Consider the following 7,802-nt stretch of genomic DNA (forward strand, 5'->3'; position numbering starts at 1 on the left):
ATGTTGCCATTTCTTTAATATGCCAAGCGTCTCATTAGTCTTTTTGATGTATTTTTTCTTGGTTTGTATTCTGAAAGGAGTTTTAGTCCAACCTTTCCACTGTACCAGCCACATGTCAAAAACCTTTATATAGCTGAGAGCTGCTAGGAATGTATTTTATAGAGCTGGGGGAAGGAAAGTGGTTCACAAGAGGGAAATAACACTGAGGTGTATCTCCAATGCATGGTGCGGCAGGACAGACTGCATGCCACTGGGCTGCAGAGTCCTGCAATTTTTTTTGACCTCTTCAGCTCTTGATGGATCACTTTCTGCCACGGAGATTAACCGTGGAGATGGTTAACCTGCAAGCCCTGTACCAGCCAAACCTGCTGCTGCTGGCTACACAGGGTAGCACCCACGCTTCATGCTGGGAAGTCATGGGTTGGCTGCCCCCATTGAGGGTTTGGGTCAGCGCTAGCATATTTCTAGACGTTAGACACAGAGGGCTGACTGTATTTCCAAGTGGGGTGCTTTTATTATCAGATTTATGTTGTTTCTTATGTATAATGACTCAGAGGAAACAGAAGTGTTGATCTGATGGAGAACCTAGAAAGCCTTTTGGTAATAACATCCAGATGTTTCCTTAGCACATCTGCTTAAGCCACTGTTGAAGTCGATGCCTTCAGCAGCCCTGCTGGTGCATTTTACTGCCTGCTGCTATGTGTGATGCTAATTTATTAGTAATGCAGGAATGGAGGAGGGGGAAATTTAGACAGCAGCAGAAGCAGGGACAACCAGCTGCCAAGGAAGCGTGGGAGAGGAAGGCAATCCAGACCGTAACCCAAATTATTCTTGCTTTTACCATTTGGGTAGGGTGTTTGGAGGTGGTCTTACATGTAATTGTTGTATGTACTGTGCCCCAGGTTTGCGTGGTTACAGGTCACTGTGTACCTGCGCTGTTGCAGCTCAGCCACGTGGGCAAGACATTTGTCCGTCTGAACGTTGACTTCAGCCGAGAACAGGGCAAGCTCCTCTTGTGCAGTGACCGATGCGTGAAAAGATATTCCTGCCTGTCCCCTTATTCATGGGAAGCTGTTTTGCTCCCCGATTGTATCTGCGTTTAGCACTTCAACACTGCCTTGCTAATCCCTGTGCCAGGATTGTCAGCATGCGGTGTTCCTCCCAGGGAGGGTCAGCTCGGCTGCCTCATGCCAGGGCTTCAGGCGGCTGGGATGCTACTGGAAGCCGTGCTTTTAATGTTACTGTGTCAGCGTCCTGCCCTGCCCAGGGGAATATCGCTGGCAGCCTGAGGATAACACACCGTAATTCCAGATGCCCTGAGCCATGCAGTCTCTTTCTAGGCTGCACATTGCAAACGCTCGATTTATGGTCACGGCCCTTCCGATACGTGCCCTGCCCTAGTGTGTGCTGGAGCGAGCTTCTCACGCTGCGCTGCTCTTTCTGCCTCTTCCTTAACAACTTCTGCTGGTGGCTAATTTTCAACGTCACAGAGAGCGTGTCTTCAGAGAAGACCCGTTTGTGGTGCTCACTGGAAAGTACTGACGTGGACAACTGGTCTTGAAAGGTGCTCAGCAGCCACAAGGTCTTTGAATAAAAAAAGAATCTCGTCACCCAAAATTAGGGCTAGTGTGTCACCTCCTTCCAGGGGTGGTGAGGTGACGTCGGAGGTTGTGCAGGTTAAAATGGGGGAAGAAGGTGGAAGCCTGTGGTTGGGGTGTGGCAAAGCACTTCAGTGGGGAGGAGACATTGATGTGGTAGGTGTGTGTGAGATGGATAGCCCAAAGGCGTAGATCTCATCGTATTTGTGTTTCTTCCTCTCTAATGCATGACACAGCATCATGCATGACCTGGCCAAGGATGGGCCATCAGGGGGGTTTGGTTACATGGCAGGGAGCAGGCCTGGCCTAGTGATTCACAGGATGGAGATGGACGCGATGAATAGCGTTGAACAACCCAAGAGGAGCCTGCAGCGGCTTGGTATGTGTGTGGGGGGGCCTTTGGAGAGCCAGGGCCCCAAAACGGCACAGCAGGTCTTGGAGCAAGGGAGACGCTGCAGCATGTAAATGCTTGACACGTAAATACAGAAGGCAGCAAGAGATGGTCAAGAGAGACCCATCTCTGGAATTGTGGATGGTATTGCCAGCCTCATGTCTTGCGCCCTTTTTCCAATTCCCATCTTCCTAGCTGTCCTTCCCATGCTCCCAGGGAATGCCAGAGCCATTTGGTTCCACCACACTAGTTGTGATCTTGTTTCCTCTGGCAATGAGGTGATCTACCGCTCTCAGCTTCCTTAGCAAAAATATGTTTGAGCTTTGGTGGCTTTGTACCTCCTGTGCCACATTCTGTGCCCAAGGGAGGAGTTTTTTCAGCAGTACAGACCGGCTCTCCTGCTTCTCCTGCCAGCCTGTCACTTCACTGTGGGTCTGTGTAACCAAGGACATTAAATCTGGCTAAGACCAATCATCCATTGATAAAAGAGATCTCTACTTTTATGAGGCTAAATTACAAGTTATTCCCAGCTACCTCCTAAACGTGAACTAGTTTCTGTGTCACCTACCCTGGCAGTCCTCCTTGGTTGCTGGGTTGGAGTTTGTTTGCAGTTTGTTCCTAATGAGATGGGGCTGCTGGTTCCTTTTTCTGCAGCTTTTGCCATCCAAAGAAGCCTTGAGGACATCTCCATTGTGTTGACTCTCCATCTCTTTCAAATGTCCTCTGAAAGGATATGAAGGCTTGTTATTGCTTTTTCAGGACCATTATGTTGGACTGCTTGCATCTGGCCAGTGTCCACAGGAGGAACTCCTGGACATTCCAAAAATCTTTGATTAAGTACCTAGATACTGTGTTTCTTTTTCTCTCTGTACACAAAAACCTGCTATTTTTGACAAAACTTAGAATCTAATCTAGATCTGATTTTTGGAGTTTTTTCTGCCTCCTCAGTGGTCGAGTATTTTATACCCAGTGGAGCAATGTCTGCATTAGTATTAATCAACACACAATGTAGTCATTTTGCTAGTCTATGTGAATCTGTAGTTGAGCACTGAAATTGTTTTAGGATAGAATTTACATGGAAAACTGACTGTATTGCATTGTGTATTAAAATCCATTTAATTTGATTAAAGTAGCTTGGTGTTTCCTTTGTTGGCATTTGAGCTGGCTGGGAATTTTTCACCAATATGCCACTGTCTTGAAGTTGAATGCACCCTCAGGAGAGAGTTGGCTTCAATAAATCCTCCTTTTTGGGAAAAGCATGGTAAAATTTTGGAGAGGGTTGGCTACTGACAGTACATCTAAACTTTCCAACTGTGTTTGTATTTTGGTTTGTATTTGAAATGACTCTGTTTCTGATGCAAGTTACAATGGAAAGTGTAAAAAGTTCATGACACTGAAGGGAAATTTGCCAACTGTTGAAACAAAGTGCTTCAAATCAAAATGAGTTTGAATTTAGCAACCTTCAAAATTTCAAGGTTTTTATCTTTTTTTTTTTTCCCCACTCATTTAGAGCGGGGAAAAAAAAATTCAACATCTTGAAACCCTCTGAGGATGATAGAATTGGTTTTTTTCAGCTTTCTTTGACATCCCTTGTTCATCTCTGCTTGAGTAGTATCTTCTGTTGGCTGAATTTGCAGGCAAGATCAAGGTGTTCTTCCGTCAGTACTGCAAGGTCAAGGTATCCCTTGAAGGGTGAACCAGACATAAAACCTGAAAGTTTGTCAGTCTGTCCTGATCCAGAAATTAAAATTGTGTTTTCTTTATAGGTGCAACCACTGTTTGGATGATGAAGCCTGACAAGCTGCAATTTGGCTTGGATTACAATATTTCAAAAGACTTTCTGAACTCGCCAGGCAACCCTCACCCTAGACTTTGGGGGCAGGGGAGCTTAAGTTTATATCTCCAATGTTACACACAGGAGAAAGAACAGAGTTGACTGCTTTGCACAAGTAACTAAAATCAGTGCTTTGTTGCTGTTCGGAGCTCTTAAAAGGAGAAAAGCCTGGAGTAGAGCTCTCGTTTTAGAGATGGATTTTGCCTGGGAGGAGAGTGCACGAGGGAAGAAGATACAGGAGGCAGGAGGAGAGGTGATGCTACAAGCCGGCTTCTTGCCCTCCAGAGTGGGACTTAAACTTCATAACAAGGTAAAAAAAACCCCAAACCAGCCAAATATTTTCCCTCCTTCCCACCTCACTCAAATATCCATCAGACAAGAAGTGGGTGAGTCCAGGCATTGACTTTTGATTGAGTAGTTTCTCCTACTGCCCCCAACCTCCCTCCTGTTCCCTTGCCCACTTCCAGTGTCCTGTGTCACCTGTTCAGAGCCCATCGCAGAGGCCAGCAGACACTTGAGCAGGCTTCATGTAAAAATGATTAGCAAATTTCTACAGTCTTACTTGTCCACATATCTAAGACTTAATTTTCCAAGCATCTCTGCTCACACACACACACATTAAATATATTGCTTCTGGAGGAAGCTTTGTGCCTTTACTTTATGCCAGAGGAGCTTGCTGCTTTATTTTTGGAAGTGAGGAGGACAAGTCCCTCACACGCATATGCACTGTTTGCAGCTCCAGCTCCAGAGCACAGCAGTGATGTATTTTCCAAACTGATGACATACAAAGAGAGCTGAAATAAATGGGCTTATCGCATTGCCTCGTACAGAGCCTCATGAGGAGAAGGGCAGGAGCTGGAAAAAATAGAGCAAAATTACCTGGTTTCAATTTACCACCTTTGGAGAATTGAAAAATGTTGGTTGCAGAAAAGAAAGTTGAAGCTTGATTTATTTTTTAGCTTCTCTCCTGCTGCAAACGTTTTTCCTCATAAACATGTGTGGCTCCTCGCTTGTTGTGCCCTGGGCTCTGGAGTGCTGGAAGCATTCCTCGGAGGAGAGGTCTGGCCAGGATGGCAGAGGGGTGTCTTGAGCTTGGTCTGTTCTAGTGATACAACTCAACGGGCATGAGGGACACATGGCTTTCGTCTGCTGCACTTTGTGCAGTCCGGCTGGTTTGTGTGAAGGCTGTGTGGTGGTGAGGGTGGAAAGGGTTCATCAGACTCTCCCTCTGAGGTTGCTATGTGTGAGGTTGCCATGAAGGCCATGCCAGAATGTGTGTATAGACCTGTATCATCATGTTAACATTCCCTAATAAATTTGGCAATGATGAAAAATGCTGAACTGAACTCCATTGAGATTAAAATCCCCTCGTTTTTTGCAGATCAGAGGTTTCACTGCTCCCCCTCACCCCCATGTCTCAGCACTGAGCTGGAAGGACCATCTCTTAGTATTAGCAAGAAGTATTTAATCTCTGTGACTCATTCAGTCATTGGTTTAACTGCTGATATTTCCAGTGAGAATGCCAATGACATGGGTAGATCTGGTGATGGGAAGATACCACTGGCCAGGAAGCAACATTGATTTCACATCAGTGAAGGGACTATCTACGGCCAAGTGTGTAGCTACTATGTTTCTACAGCAGGTTTGAATCAGAACGAGGAAGGACATTTTCAAAGTCTGTATCTGGCCGAGTTCCTTGGAAGCACCATGTTGAAATATTTGCAGGTTAAGCATGAGTTTCTGTTTCAGAGTGGACGTTTGGATGTTAATCTTCAGTTTTAGAGTAAAATTCCCCCATTTAAAGGTAATGGTGTGGGAGTGTTGTCGTGGTTTAAGCCCAGCCGGTAACAAAGCACCACGCAGCTGCTTGCTCACTCCCCCGCCCCGGCCACGGTAGGACAAGGATAAAATATAAAGAAAAGCTCGTGGGTCGAGGCAAGGACAGGGAGGTATCACTCACCACTTAGGGTCACGGGCAAGAGACAGGCTCAACTTGGGGAAGAAACAAAATCAATTTAATTTACTACCAATCAAATCAAAACAAGGATAATGAGAAATAAAACCAAACCATAGAACACCTTCCCCCCACCCCTCCCTGCTTCCTGGGCACAGCTTCACTCCTGGATTCTCCACCTCCTCCCCCTCAGCGGCGCAGGGGGACGGGGAATGGGGGTTGGGGTCAGTTCATCACACCTTGTCTCTGCCGCTCCTTCCTCCTCAGGGGGAGGACTCCGCACTCGTCCCCTGCTCCAGCGTGGGGTCCCTCCCACGGGAGACAGTTCTCCATGAACTCCTCCAACGTGAGTCCTTCCCACAGGCTGCAGTTCTTCACGAACTGCTCCAGCGTGGGTCCCTTCCACGGGCTGCAGTCCTTCAGTCACAGCCTGCTCCAGCGTGGGCTTTCCCACGGAGTCCCGGCCATCTCGGTGGGCGTCTGCTCCCCCGCTCCCCTCCATGGGCTGGGGGGGGACAGCCTGCCGCCTCACCACGGGCTGCGGGGGCATCCCCTCCTCCCCCGCTCCTCCTCCTCTCCTTCCTCACTGACCACGGTGTCTGCAGAGGGCTTTCTCTCACATTCCACTCCCCTCTCTGCTGCAGGTTCCCCTTCTTAAATCCGTTCTCCCAGAGGCGCTACCGCCGTCGCTGATGGGCTCGGCCTGGGCCAGCGGTGGGTCCGACTTGGAGCCGGGGAAGCTTCCAGCAGCTTCTCACAGGAGCTGTCCCTGAGGCCCCCTCCCCCGCTACCAAAAAAACCCCACCACACAAACCCATAAAAAGTGTGTAATACATGTTGAACAGCAGCCATGCTGTTGAAGATGAGAGGGAATAGAAGTGGCTGTACACAGTGAGACCATCTAGTTTGATATCTCCCTTGATGATAACCAGGAGAGGAAAGAGTGTAAGAAAGAGCTTGTCTAGGCATGAGCCTTCCCCACCAGATCCTCCCTGCAACCAGTGGTCAGATGTGCTAAGTGCTTCTTGGGAGTGTCCTTGAGTTGTCCCCATGGATCCGATGCTCCTGTCACAGGTTAAGGAGTTCATTACTCTGAGCAACCCAAGCCATGCAATGTCTGGCCCAATATCATGTTTATACGGATTAGCCCAGGTGACCTAAATCAGATGTGCTAAGTTGGACTTGGCAGGGGAACGCTGCAGCACTGGGTGGACTAATGGTCCTGCTCTAGGGCTTATCTCAGGAGACTGGAGTTCAGCCCTCGGTCCTGTGTGATTCTGTCACTTAATCACTTCCTTCCCTGGAAAGCATCTACTGGCACTTCATACAGAGCACCGGTCATATCTGTGGGTGTAAGTTCCTGCGTAATGAGTAGCGTTTAATGAGTGGAACAGACCTTAGAAAATCCCACGCAGCCCCATCTTCCTTAGTTGTGTAGTACTGTTGTCTCCTCGGTGCTTGATGGTCAGAGGAGAGAGATACAACCCCTTGTATCTCACAGGAGCCTCTTCCAGGTCTCCAAAGAAGAATGGAGTGTAATTTGGCACTTACTATTTATTTCATTGCATCAGCTTTTCTGAGTCTGGGAGTGCTCTTAGCACAAGCAAATAAATTACCCGTCTCATTTTGCTGCGTGCTCTGTAGCCAGCCATATGTTTGAGCCTGATAGAGATTCTTATCTCACAGGCTAAAATTACTCAATGGAGGATGACATTTCTTATCAAGGGCTTTGCTGAATCAGAGAGGGCCCTGGCACCCAGCTCTGAGACACCACTCCTCATTGTCCAGCCTCCTGGCCTAGCAATAAATGGATTTGTGTCTGTAGGTCAGAGGCGCTTGCGTCAAGGTTTTGTTGCAGATCCGAGGATTGTCCATATGCCTGGGAGGACGTGGGATTGAGGAGGGGAAGCGAGGCTGTTCATTTAACTATAATGGAGGGGCCTACAGCTGTGCAAACACATCTTTGCTTGGAAGGTCCTTGTATGCATAGCTGATAACTTCAGGCTTCACAGCCAGTAGGAGCCA

At 47.8% G+C, this 7,802-nt stretch overlaps 1 long non-coding RNA gene across 2 annotated transcripts in view; it reads left to right on the forward strand.

Annotated features, from left to right (window-relative positions):
* LOC128142414 (uncharacterized) overlaps positions 1 to 5,164 on the forward strand; it is a 107,809-nt gene extending 102,645 nt beyond the window's left edge. For both annotated transcript variants that reach the window (XR_008235390.1, XR_008235389.1), the window contains exon 4: positions 3,756 to 5,164. This is a non-coding gene — a long non-coding RNA (uncharacterized LOC128142414). The remainder of the gene's footprint in view (positions 1 to 3,755) is intronic.
* The last annotated feature ends 2,638 nt before the right edge of the window (positions 5,165 to 7,802 follow it).

Source organism: Harpia harpyja, chromosome 5, assembly GCF_026419915.1.
Source record: "Harpia harpyja isolate bHarHar1 chromosome 5, bHarHar1 primary haplotype, whole genome shotgun sequence".
In the NCBI taxonomy this organism is placed as follows: domain Eukaryota; kingdom Metazoa; phylum Chordata; class Aves; order Accipitriformes; family Accipitridae; genus Harpia; species Harpia harpyja.